We start from the raw sequence: 14,819 nt of genomic DNA, 5'->3' as shown, positions 1-14,819 counted from the left end.
TCTATGTTAGAGTTCTTTTTATAAAATTGTAAAGCATTGAACTACCTCAATCCTATTTCTCTCTTAAGCCATGTTTCTATTAGTGCATAATTTGCAGAAGTGTGGTTTATTTCATGAGCATCTACTTATACGGGACCTCATGTTGCCCACAATCTGTATTTTCTCACATGTCCCTTGAGGATTTGTAATATTTATAGGAGTTAATTTGCTGGAAAATAGGTTATATAAATATTTTATTTAACTACACAGGAGATATTTTTTTCTTCAGAATCACTATATCCATTTATATTTCCACCAATGTTTTCTCCATGTCATGGTTTTTAACAACTAAATAATATTCCATCTAATGAAAGGAGGTACTATAATTTATTTCACTATTCCTTGATTTTTGTCCTCTTTGTTATTTCTACACTTTGATATAGAATAGTAAAACTCATAAATACACACCCTTCTGTATAAATCTTTGTTCAATATTTTGACTATTTTTATGGGTAATTTCCTTAACCTGTAGAAATAGTAGAAGATAAGAAAATGTATAATGCTTTGGGTGCATGTTGCCAAACTTCTTTCCAGAAGTCTTGTACCAATTACAGTTCTCATCAGAAATCCCTCATGTGTTCACTCACAAAATATTTATCATGTTCCTAGTATGTTTCAGGTACGGTTGGTGCCACTGGAGATTAAATAAAAAATGAATCTCCATTCTTTGTGGGAGAGGGTATGGGGGAGGAAGGAAGTTAAAAGGATATGACCTCAGTTGGGAACTAGCTTCAGACCATCCCCATAGGAAGCCCCACTACACACACTGCAGCACAGAATCAGTCTCCCTGAGGCGTGGTGGTGGGCCGTCTGTAATCCGTGTCAGTGATGTGGAGGATGGGCAGCGGGATGCTGAGCAAAGAAGACACCATTTCTCAAAAGCAATTTCCATCAAAGGGGGCAGCTGTGCATCATTACCTGCAACCACTGAACAGACTTGATTTTCATTTCTTTATCTCATTTGACTTCTAACATACAAGAACCTCATGACTATAGGGTTTACTCAAGCCACCCACACAGCTGTTTGTTAGTGCTATGGCCTCAAGTGAAAACCTGAAACTATCAGGAGAAGATTTAGAAGTCTATCTATCCCACCCCTTTCTTTCAGGGTAGATAATAATATTCACCTCATCCTAGGAGAAGAATTTGCAGCTGACATACTTCAGGCCAGAATTTAATCTTATTTCCAGCAGGTGTGTTTAGTAGATGAAGATAAGAAATATTTTTGTTTCCAAGTAAGAAAAGATGAGTGAGTGAGGCTCTTGGGTGCATAAGAAGCAGAAGCCAGAATCACAGCTAGACTGACCAGTCACTTGGGTTTTCCGAAAGCTAAAGGTTTTCCCCCAGTGGGGAAAATTTTGTACTTTCTTCTCCAACAGCTTGTGATATTCTCTGAGTTTACTGTACCTGTATAGTTTATAAAGGAAAAGAAATTTACCCCAAGTTTTATAGTTCTCACATTAATAGTTGCAGGTTAACTATTAAAAATATACATTCTCAGACTATAAGCATGTTGTGTATAGGTGTCTCCCCTTATCTTAGTCTCAAGTCCCAGTGTCCAGCCCTTTCATTTTTTGGCTTCCTTCACCATACTAGTTGCTGAAATATTATATACAGAGAATTTGTGGGTGGAGAAAAGGCCAGAAAGATTAAAGCAAGGAGAAGAGAAACTGGAGAGGCGAGAGAGGCCAAAGAACATCGAGGTGGACTGGGGGAAATATTTTAGGAAAAGAAGTGCCAAGTGACGAATCAGTTCACATTCCTGGTGATAAAGCTTCTACCTTTGCCTTCAGCAAAGATGTTCGTACATGGCAAATGTGCAGGTTACATTTTATGGAGTCTAAGGAATAGAATTTTGTTTTACTCCAACACTGACAGTGTGATAGAAGGAAAACTGGAATAGTACAGAAATTCTCCCCACAGCTGAAAGACTTTAGTGGGCACAGAAGCTCTGAGCCAGAGATAACCATGAAAACAATTAAAAGAAACCTTTGGAATGTAGTTTTTGAAATCTGTGGAATAAGGGGTCAGCACATCTTTACTTGCCTACCGAGGGGCAGGGTGATTATGTTAGCTGGCACCAGGAAACAATTGTACATTTTATGACTCCCGGAGACCCAGATGTAATTTATCCTAAGTGCCTTATCCATTCTGCCCAAGATTTACTCCATTTGCAAAAGCCAATTTTTGCTGCAACAAGGATATCAGATGAGACAGCCTCTGGATGCACAGTCTTTCTCCCTGCACTGCACTGTGGTAACTTGCTGTTCTTGATAAAGCAGTCTCATGTTGTCTCAGTCACATCTTCTCACTAATCGATACCTACATCTATATTTTCAGGAACAGAGAAGATAAAATAAATTGAACAAGGAAAAATTTCTACTTCAAAATCTACTGCGAAATAGAACCTCTTTTTGTTGATGGGCTTAGCCACCTTACACAGCTTGAGCAATTGGTCTGAGAAAATATGCAGCCCGTGAACTTACCAGCGGTGTTGTCAATTCATTCTTTCCTGATAGACCTAGGACAGAATGTTGGCAATTCATGAGGGGAGTCACAACAGTTAGAGGGAGGCAGACTACTTGATAACAACCTTATCAGGAGATGCAGGTTGTTACCGGTGGTGGAGGAAATGACTGGTACACTTGCAAATAATGGGTTTCCTCATATGCTTCACTGGGGTACTGTAAAAACTCCCTGGGAGCCTCTCATCAAAGCATATCTGTGCCTTTGCATTTTTCTGGAGACATTTATGAGGCAGAAAAGTCAAAATCAGCTTTGACACTAATATCAATCTTGACCACCTACCAGGACCAAAGTGGGTTTATTTTTCTAGAGAAATGATAGTTGCTGTCAGATCACCTAGTGCAGCCTCTGAGGGCAGCTCCTTGCACTATGCTGATCTGTTTTTCCTCTCACGTTGTTAGAATATTGTAAAGAATCATGCTTCCACAACAGTCTAAGGAGAATTCATGCAAATTATATAAAATTTTTCTCTATTAGTCTAATTTTCTCATTTACTAATTATCACAAAATAAAATTTTCTCCTTCTTTGTTAAACTCTGTCATATCGATCTAAGTCTGAAGCTTTTCCTTTTTCCAGACATTAAATGCCCCCTGAAGAGAAAACAAGCAAAACATATACACCAACCTTATTATTCTGGTATCAAGAAGCCCATCACTAGCTTTAGAGGGTGCATAATGCTTAAAATGGAAATTATCATTCCTCTCCTTGTTTAATTACTTTCTTTGATGTTAAATGAAAACAAGATTTTTCCTCCTTTCTAAAAATTTTTCTTTTTGGTGAAAACATTCTAGAAGTCAGACTTTCAAATTTCTTAATATTTTTCCTAAATAGGTCCATTTTATCATTTTGAAGATATTATATCATAAAGTGGTTAATTCATTCATTCACTTGCTCCATTATCTACAACTCCCAGATCAAACTTTTTGTTATAAAGCAAACTGTTTCTAATAATTTAAATCACTATCTATCTATATTTGGACAAAATCTTTACTCCTAGATACTAGCAAGAGCCAGGAAGAAGAGAGAATAAGGAACTATAACTAGCACTGACTTCCAAAGTCTTGACAAACTCTGATAGAAACAAAGGTATTAGGGACTTAAAAGAAAAGAGCCATTTATTCATTCACAAAACTTCATCAAGGGCCCACAATGTGCTAGATGCCACACCAGATGCTGGGGGATAGAAAAATGAACATGACCCAGGGCACCGGGAAACAATGAGCCCTGTGAGGGTGGGAGCAGTTGCCATGTGGTGCCAGCAGCACACTGAAGAGGGTGGTCTCAATTCTGGCTCCATGTTTGGGGCCAAAAATGCTGCCCCAGAAGTTTCCCCCACTGGGACTGGAAGGTAAGTGAATTTTTGCCAGGAGGACAGAAAGAGAGAAAGAAAAAGAGGAAGAGGAAATCAGAAGCCTTCCTCTCTCTCAGACCGTAGCATGTATGTAGGAAATTAAATATTCATTGATCCATTTTTTTCAACACCCTACACATTCTCTTTTAAATCAGTGTTGCCTTCAGAATTCAAGTTTGAGGCCTTAGTTCAATGAGGGTGTTATGTTTCATTTGTATTTTTAAAGACTATGAAAAATAAATAGATTCTTAAAGACTGCTTAATAATGAAAGGTAAAAGCAAAGGAATGTAATTTATTTAATTCTTTTATAAATCTCAAAGCTCTAGCTATCTTCCTCAATGCAGATTAGACAATGGGGAAAGTGCTGAGGCATTTTCTATCAGAGGCAAAATAACGAAGTCACATTTGCCCCGTTCTTCAGGCTGAGGTTCCTCTAACTCCATTGGTCTGCATTGCTCTTTATTCCTTCAGTCCAGCAGGAATGAAGAACATGGGTTCGTTTTTCCTATGGAATTTGTGCTTCTCAATTTCACTGGAACTCCACCTGCATTTTAGTTGAGGAAAAGAAAAGACAGCTATTTGCTGCTATAAAAATAATCTTCAACTCCCCAAAATGAACAACCAAAAGGGAAAAAGTCAACCTTGTGTTATTTTTGTCTTCCATGTTTCTCCTACTTTCTAAGGAGTGTTCTCTGTCTTTTGCCTGGAAGGGTTATTTGGATTTCTTGATGCTACAATAAAGACAGGGAATCATGAAAGTAGAAAGTTGAAAAAGAATTAACCAAATTTGCTAAGTTATTCAAATACGTCAAATACGGAGGGAAGACTGGGAGAGTAAGAAGAGAAAAGCCACATACAATGGGAGTGGAAAAGAAAGTATTTCAGAAGTAAGTGTCTGAAGGGAGGTGATGTAGGGGCTGCAGGGTGTAGTGAAAATAGCTAGACAGGGAAAGGATTTTAACCGGTTTGCTCTAACTTCAGTGTATAGATATCCCTTTACTAGTATTTCATGAAATACTAGTAAAGTTTGAAAACTTTAAAATTTGTTTGACTTTCATTTCTTTAATCATAGCTATGCTCTAAAATTGAAACCCATGGCTCCTGTTTAATAAGAATGATGCTTCTTTGACATATATGCTTACTAGTCAGAAAAATATTAAGCCTTCTCTGTCCAGCACAGTAGCCACTAGTCACATATGGCTAAATGTTTACAGTACAGCTAGTCTTGATCGAGATGTGCTGTAATTGTGAAAGACAGATATGATATTGAACATTTAGTCAAAAAGAAAGAAATAAATCAAGAAAGAAAAATATCATGTTAATAATTTATACGTAAATTTCATATTGAAAAGAATCTATTTTGAGTTAAGTAAAATATTAATATTAACTTTTTTTCCTTTTTAACATCACTACTAGAAAATTTTAAGTTATAAATGGGTTCACAATTTTAAATTACATTTATGGTCTGCATTATATTTTCATTGAATTGTGCTATACTAATTTATAACAAAATCTAGCCACAAAATAATGCCTGAGTATCTTACATGTGTAGGACACTGAGTGAGATATTCTGTGTATTAGGAAGCAGTGTACCTAATCAGTTAAGTTCATGAGCTATAGACTTTGTATTTCTTGGTTTACTTCTGGAATCATCGTCTATAAGTATTTGATCTTTGGTGAAACACTCAACATTTTGAGGCCTCTATTTCCTAATTAAAAAATGGAATTGACAATAGTGTACCTTCCTATAGGGTGGTTGACACAGGTAAACATTTACAACAGTGTTTTACATGGCTGACCTATAACAAGAAGTCAATACATTTTATTTTTAATACTATTATGGAGAGAAGGGTAATGAAATGTGTTGAGCATTCTTTTAAATTTTATTTTATGTCTTTCTGAAAGCTCCAGAAAGACATAAGGATAGGGAACTGTTTCCATTTTGTTCTCTCCTTTATATACAATAATTACCACACTGCGTGGCGGGAATATGCTTAGTAAATAGTAATGAGAGAGTCTGGGATGAAGAATGAATTAATAGACAGTATTATTACCCCCCCTTTGGAGAAGACAAAATTGAAGTCTTAAGATATTCAGAGGTTTAGAAGGTTGGATGAAGTCACAAAATTCATAGATTATAGAACCAACATTCAAGTCCAAATTTACATGAACACTCAGTCTTTGAACTCGAGAAATATTCCATCTACTTAGATAAATGTGTATTTCAAATTAAGCCAAAAAATCCCATATTAATACTATTAGCTCATGGATAATGTCATTTAAAAAACCTGGTCAATAGTCACTTGAGAAGTTGAATGTGGGAAGCTTGCACAGCAAACAGGGGTGCACAGGGAAAGGTGGGAAGGGATGAGATGGAAGCTGCGCCTACAGAGACTTGACTTAGGGAGCGCTTGTGCTGGGAAAGGGGACCGCTCTTGCTACATGAAAGAGAATGATCATAAGTGTGAAAGTCGAAATCCAAAGGCAGGTTTTGGGTCTCTAAACCTAACCTCTTTGCCTATAGAATAAAGTTTATGTAAAGTTATTAATAGGATTTAGGCAAAAATAATCATGGGGTTAGATTTTATGCTTTGAATAAAGAAATGCCAAGGTAAGAAGTAAGAAAGGTATCAAGCAAATAATAAGCCTTTTGACATTTCACATAAATTTTAAAAGCAACTTAATCAATATCTATCAAAAAATCTGTTGCAACACGACAGAGATTGTAATGAATGTATATATATCAAACTGGGGAAAACTGACATAACTGCATCAGGTCTTCCAATCTGTAACTGTATTTTATCCCCATTTCCCTGAGCAATATTGTATAATTTTCAATGTAGAGGTTTGGTGCATTTGTTGTTAAATATATATCTGAAATTTTTTGGTTTTATTGCTTTTGTAAATGATAATTTTGAAATTTCGTGTTTCATTTGTTTGTGGTAGTATATTAAAATGTAATTGATTTTTGTTATCCATGTTCCTTGCAACCTTGATAAATTCATTTATTAGTTCTAGTAGTATTGTATTTATGCACACAACCAAGAAAGAATTAATTTTTTCTTTATATTACTTCTGCCTCAATTGTCTGTCTTTCCTCAATGCAATTACGAAGATATTTAGCACAATGTCAAATAGAAGTGGTAAGAGTGGACGTCTTTGCCTTGCTCCCACATATAAGAATGTGTTTAGTTTTTCACCACTAATTATAGCATTACCCATTAAATATATCCTTTGCACCTGTTTAGATGATATGTATTTTTTTTCTTTTATTCTGTTAATGTGTTAAATTACATTGATGGGAAATTGGGCAAAAAGGAAGAAGGACTCATGGACATGGGCAACAGTGTGGTGATTGCTGAGGGGAGGGAGGCATAAGGGGACTAAATGGTAATGGAAAAACTACAATACAGATTAAATTAAAAAACAACAACATAATGCAAAAATAAATTACATTGATTTTTGAATGTTAAGGTTACCCTGCCCTCTTTCTTGAAATAAATCCCTATTATTCATGGTTATTATTTTTTAATTTTATTTATTTAATTTTATTACTGACTTCAGTTTGATTCCCCACCATTATGTGAAGAGGAGGCTAGTGTAGGACCCAGCAGCTTCATGGTGGCAGGATGCAGGAATGGCCAGAACAAGATATGTAAAACCTTCATGGGATTTGAATAATCTTCACAACCTCATTGCAATACTCAGGAAAATGTTCTGTCTCACAAGGTGAAGATTTAAGTTAAATTACAGGGCATGCCATAATGCACTGAATGTACTTTGCATTAGGATTTCTAGGGCTGCCATATCAAAGTAGTTCAAACTGGGAGACTTAAAAACTTCGAAATGTATTCCCTCACAAATTTTGGAAACAAATAGTCACAAACCAAGATGCTGGAAAGGCTAGTTTCTTCTGAAAGGCTGAGGGTTAATTTGATCTATAACTCTCTCCTGGTTTCTAGTGGTTGCTGGCAGTTTTATGCATTCTTGGGTTTTGTAGCATGGGAGCTCCAAACTCAAAATGTGGAGCTGCATAAGAGTTCTTGATTTCTGAAAAGAACATCTGGAAGACTAGCCAATGTGCACATGTCATTTATGCACTACAGGAAAATGTACCAATGGTGGTGGGTTGGTACAAGAGAGATTGCACCTGCCCCAGCCTGACCAGGGCTTATTATAAGGGGACCCAACAAAATAGGCACATGTCCTATGTGCGATTCTAAACTGCATTACTTCAGAGTGTAAAAGGGTCAAGAAGCAGTCACAGGACAAGAGGCCACTCCCAAAAGAAGATAAGGACAGAGTAACAATCCGATCCCAAAACAATACACATTTCTCTGGCCAGTGGCCATCTGACCAGCCCTCAGTCAAGGAAGGGGGAAGGGTCATGTCCATTGACCCCACAGGCTTGTTGACACATTATTCATTTCTCCACCTTCATTGACTCATGGCACTGTCCGTGTGTGTTCTCATGTTCAAATTTGCCTCTTCTTTTAAGGACTTAGATCACTGGATTAGGGTCCATAATAGTCCAGTATACCTCACATAACTTGATGACATCCTATTTTTCCCTTTTTTAAATTGTTGTTCAGGTACAGTTGCCTCTATTTCCCCACCACCACTCCCCCAAAGACCCCAGCCATCCCCACCTCCCACCCTTGATCCTACACCCCTTTGGCTTTGTCCATGTGTCCTTTATACACGTTCCTTGACAACCCTACCCCCTTCCTCCCTCTTATCCTCTCCCACTTCCCCTCTGGTTACTGTCAGATTGTTCTTAATTTCAATGTCTCTGATAATATTTTGCTTGTTTGTTTTCTTGATTATATTCCACTTAGAGGTGAGATCACTCACTGAGGGTATTTGTCCTTCACTGCCTGGCTTATTTCACTTGACATAATTCTCTCTAGTTCCAACCATGCTGTTGCAAAGGGTAGGAGCTCCTTCTTCCTTTCTGCTACATAGTATTCCATTGTGTAAATGTACCACAGTTTTTAATCCACTCATTCATTGATGGGCACTTAGGTTGCTTCCAGCACTTGGCTATTGTAAATTGTGTTGCTATGAACACTGGGGTGCATAGGTTCTTTTGAATTGGTATTTCAGGTTCTTAGGATATAATCATAGTAGTAGAATTGCTGGGTCAAAAGGCACTTTCATTTTTAGTTTCCTGAGGAAATTCCATAATGTTTTCCACTGTGGTTGCACCAGTCTGCATTCCCACCAACAGTGAACTAGGGTTCTCTTTTCTCCACATCCTCACCAGCACTTGTTTTTTGTTGATTTGTTTATGATGACCATTCTAACTGGTGTGAAGTGCTATCTCATTGTGGTTTTAATTTGCATCTCTCTGATGGCTAGTGAAGCTAAGCATCTTTTCATGTGTCTCTGGGCCCTCTGTATGTCCTTTTTGGAAAAATGTCTGTTCAAGTCTTTTGCCCACTTTTTAATTGGGTTGTTTGTCTTCCCGGTGTGGAGTCATGTGAGTTCTTTATATATTTTGGAGATCAAACCCTTGTCTGAGGTATCATTGGCAAATATGTTTTCCCCTATAGTTTGTTCTCTTTTCATTTTAATGCTGTTTTCTTTAGCCATGCAGAAGCTTTTTAATTTGATGAGGTCCCATTTGTTTATTCCTTCCTTTATGTCCCTCCCTTGATTTAGGGGACATATCAGTGAAAATATTGATGTGTGGAACATCTGATATTTTCCTGCCTATGTTCTCCTCTAGGACTTTTATGGTGTCACAGCTTATATTCAAGTTTTTATCCACCCTAAATTTATTTTTCTGTATGGTGTAAGTTGGTGATCAAGTTTCTTTTTTTTTTCTTTTTGCATGTAGCTGTCCAGGTCTCCCAACTCCATTTGTTGAAGAGGCTATTTTTCCTCCATTTTATGCTTCTGTCTCCTTTGTCAGACATTAATTGACCATAGGGACTTCGGTTTATCTCTGGGCTCTCTGTTCTGTTCCATTGGTCTATGTGTCTATTCTTATGCCAGTACCAGGCTGTTTTGATTACAGTTGTCTTGTAATACAGTTTGATATCAGGTACTCTGATCCCTCCTACTTTGTTCTTCTTTCTCAAAATTGCTGCAGCTATTCAGGGTCATTTAGGGTTCCATATAAATTTTTGAAGTGTTTGTTCTATATAATGGTATTTCTGATCCATTATGTATTTTAGAACTAAAATATTCTTAGAACCAGGGAACACAGATAGATAACTCCTTCTATCCCCCTCAAACCTGAGCTTAATTTATTTGTCAAACCAAATCTATGCATTAACATGGGTACATATGGAATAGCAATGTGTTATGTTCATGTTATTTTCATACATGTTTATGCTTAAAGCAACACTAGCTGAAGTATTTGGGTTATCCTAATGTAGTAGCCATGTGAGAAGTAGGCATATAGGACTTCTCTCCCTTTTTTTAAGATTTCACTTATTTATTTATTTTCAGAGAGCGAGGAAGGGAAGGAAAGAGGGAGAGAAACATCAATATGTGGTTGCCTCTCTTGCACCACCCCCACTGGGGACCTGGTCCACAACCCAGGCATGTGTCCTGACTGGGAATCACACCAGAAACCCTTTGCTTTGCAGGCCTACACTCGATCCACTGAGCCACATCAGTCAGGGCTCTATAGGACTTTTCTAAAATCTCAACAGTTTTTCATTAACCACAGCACCTGATTTGAAAGACTGTGGAGAATTATTTTAATTCTTATTTTAAAATATTTGTAGAATTTGTAGAAAACTTTTGTAGGACAGTCTATGAAGAATGTGAAAATAGAAGATTCACATTTATAAGCAAAATATTTACTATTGCTAGACACCAAAGGAAAAGTGACTAGAAGGAAGAAGCAAGAGAGTGCAGACATGTCTCCTGGCAAAAGAAGAATCCAGCAACTGGAGCCCAGCTGGAGGTAGGAGGAAATGAAAAAGAAAACTTGCTAGTGGACAAAGTTAAAAACTTTGTTAGGAAGAAAAATGAGTAAACAGAGAAATGGGTCGCTTCATTTAAAAGGGAGATAAGTTCAAATAATTTTGCTTTTTGTGTGTGTGTGAGCCCTTTCTAATTCTTTCCTTTTAGGGTTTCTTTTAATTGTGGTTCAGTTACAGTTGTTCCACCTTTTTCCCCATTGCTCTCCCCTGTTCCCTACCCTCCCAACTCCCACAGTCAATCTCCCTCATTGTCCATGCCCATGAGTCCTCTATTCATGTTCCTTTGCTTTCCCCTCCTCCTTCTTTCCCCCATTATCTCCTTCCCCCTCCCCTGTGGTCACTGTCAGTTTGTTCTTTATTTCCAAATCTCTGGTTCTATTTTGCTCATTTGTTTGTTTTGTTGATTAGGTTCTACTTATAGGTGAGATCGTATGGCATTTGTCTTTTGCTGCCTGGTTTATTTCACTTAGCGTAATGCTCTCTAGTTCTATCATGCTGTTGCAAAGGGTAGGAGCTCCTTCTTTCTATCTGTTGCATAGTATTTCATTGAGTAAATGCACCACCGTTTTTTTTTGATCCATTCATTTATTGTTGGTCACTTAAGTTGTTTCCAGCACTTGGTTATTGTAAATAACTCTGCTATGAACATTGAGGTGCATATCTTCTAACCATTAAACTAGGTTGTTTTTTTTTTAATGATAAACTTCAACAAAGATGGTTCTGGCACAAGATGAATCAATGGTTAGAAGCCCAAAATGCTGTCTGTGCCCTAAAGTTTTGGTATGCTTTACTCCTGTTCTCCATTTAGGTTTTAGGGTTTTTAGTTTTAACTGTGCCATATTGCTGATGAATATTTTTAACTTTTTGTTGTTTATAGCAATCCTTGTCAGTTTGGAAGAAATTTTCCATTTCCTGATACTTCACTGTGGTTAAAAAAAAGCAGCTGACAAGTACCTAGCACATTGCACCCCATAGGCACTCAATAGATACTTGTTTCCTAGTGACGTGGCTGAATGTGTCTTCAGGAACATAGGCAATAAACCAACTGCCTCAAAATGACAGGTGGTGGTACCCGGTAGGCATTTCCCTAAAACCTTCCTAAATACATAACTGATGTCAGGAGACACCTGCATCTTGTTACTTATTCAAAGTAAGTTCTACTTCAGTCATTTGCCAACATACACGTATATTTGTGGAAAAATGAACTAAGGTCACATTGACTCCTAAGCACCCGAGACTCCTACGAGGATTGGGAAGAGCAAGTCAGAACAGGGGAAGTAGTTCATAGTTGCAAAATTGGTCAAACCAAGGAGATGAGGTATTGTGGGATAATAATAAACTTGGGTGAAGTGTGAATGGATGGGTCAATCACTTAGTCTTTAGGAATACATGGGGAGAAATTGAGGAAAGCTGGAGAGTGGGGAGGATGAGAGCATGCATGCATAAAAGAGGGTACCATTCATATTCCTGCCAGTGAATACTTTGCAAACTGCTAGTTTAATCATGCTACTTCTTTGCTTAAAGCCCTACAATTAATAAGACATTTGACATGAATATTAAATTTTTCAGTGGGTGAGGCTTTGTAAAAATGGAAGAAATAATTAAAGAACAACAAATTTAACAACACACACTTTTAAAATTTTCTACATAAAAATAAAGGCCAAATAAAAATGAAGATTACATTTTCAAATAATAGGTATTAAATTGTTGATATGTAAAACACTCCAGAAAAAAATAAGAAAGTTATTAAATGCCAGCACAGAAATGAGCAGTTTGGAGATGACTTTCTGAGTAGAAAAATACATGTAACTGACAACCCCCCTTGTTTTAAATTCAAGAATATTTCTAATTAGAAGCATACAAATTAAAACATTTTAACCTATCAAGTTAGCAAAGATTTTCAAAAAAATAAGAGTGCAGAATGTTAGTCATACTTAATAGTGGGGGAAAAGATGAGCGGGTATCTTTGAATCATAACAATAATGTTTTAAAAATTCAGTTCCTCACCCTCGCATCTTAATATGTCATCCAAATTCTTCCGTGATGCAGTGCCTGCCTCTCTGTGCCTGATTTTCCTACAGATGCCTCCCTTCCAAGTTATTATCCAGCCAAACTGGAATTTGCAGTTTTCCCAAATGTATCATGTTTTGGACATGTCTGTGGTGGGGGGAACCCAACCTAGAATGTTTTCTAGTTTTGTTCACCTGACAAATTCCTATTCACTCTTTAAGAATCCACCCTTGGTATCCCTCCTTTGCTAAGTCTTGCCAGCCACACTCCCATCATCCCTATCTCCTTACCACTTCAACAAAGAAACTTTCTCTTCTTCATCTTGACTGCATTTCTATTGTTCCATATATATATATACCACATTTTATTAACTTATTTACATGTACATCTTCTCTATTAATTAAATTACAGAATGCTAGAGAACATTATGGTGTTCTAAGCTCCTCTGTATCCCAAGTTTCTGCCACTGAGCTTGATAGAAAAAATTCAGTGTTGGCTGATATGAGTTGAATTAAAAATTCAGTGTAACATCAGTGTACATGAAGCAAAAGCATAACCTTAAATCAGATCTCTCTCACACACATGCACACACAAACATATATGAGGGCTGTCCAGAAGGTATCCAGGCATGTACTATGAAAAATAAAGACATTTATTGAAGAAGCTACCAGATACAAGAAACATTGTGCTTACAAGAATGATGCCTCAGTCCCCTTCAAAGTAGGTAACTTGCGACTGCACACAGTTCTCCTAATTGCCATCATCTGTCACATTGTATTCTCCTGAATCTCATTGATGGTCTTCAATCTCTTCCCTCTCAAAGCTTATTTTAGTTTTGGGAAAAGCCAGAAGTCACAGGGCACAAAATCTGGGTTGTAGGGGGGTGGAGTCATCTGGGTGATTTGAAGTTTGAGCAAAACACTCTGCACGCGATGTGATGCATGAGCGGGCATGCTGTTGTGATGAAGCTACCAATCACCAGTTGCCCATAGCTGTTGCCTTCTGAATCATCCAAATAGTTTCCACAGAGGAATGTTCAAGCTTAATGCAAAATTTGATGCAGATTCATTGCTCTACTTGCTCAGTCATTTTGAGTGCAATGGCCACACAGTATACCTGCTCTCTCAATGGTGTCTACTGCCCCACCAACTAGTACAGGGAAGTCGTCATTGTTCACTCAGGGGCACTCCAGTCCACTCTCCTCGGCTGCCAAGTTACATCAGTGTCACACAAACTGTTCTTGTTTTATTAACAATGGCTATATTTTTCCAGAAAGACCTCATATATATGAGGTACACATTCACATAGCCTCTCTCTAGGTGCCTCGTTTAGAGCTTCTGTTAAACTAAAGGTTTTACATATGCAATTTTCATCAAAGCGTTTAAAAATGTAAAAACTATATTATTTACTGAGTATTCATAAAACTATACCCTCAAGGCTCAAGGAAAACTAATGGCTTCATTTCTTTCTCTCTGGAACTGCCATCAGGGAAGCATATTACAAACAGACTTAACAACTAACTAGATCGAGCTGTAATGAGAACCCAATACTTATGCCCCTGTGAGCTTCCTTAAGTCTCAGGACTCGTTCAAATGTCCAAAAGACACACTCAGTTATTTTCACCAACACTTTTTTCCACTTATTGAGGAAATCATTTTTTTGCTACCATAAAAACTAAGGCCAAAAGTAATTTTTGATCACAAATTTTATTTCTTATGGAATACCCAGGGATTCTCACAACATTTTTGTTCAGTTTTCAGACCAATTATTACATTACAGCCTAGATGATATACATCTTAAAATGTGACTGAAAAGAACATGTGGTACAACAAAATACCTTAGTTTCCTCAGTGGATGTGTCTACATTAATTCACATGCTGGTGGTGAAACTTGGTCCTGCAACCCTCATGCCTACTAACATTTTAACATTTTAGAGAGAAAAAACTTCCC

This window comes from Phyllostomus discolor, chromosome 1 (genome assembly GCF_004126475.2).
Source record: "Phyllostomus discolor isolate MPI-MPIP mPhyDis1 chromosome 1, mPhyDis1.pri.v3, whole genome shotgun sequence".
NCBI lineage: Eukaryota > Metazoa > Chordata > Mammalia > Chiroptera > Phyllostomidae > Phyllostomus > Phyllostomus discolor.
The sequence above is the reverse complement of the archived record's forward strand: the minus strand, read 5'-3'. Positions refer to the sequence as shown.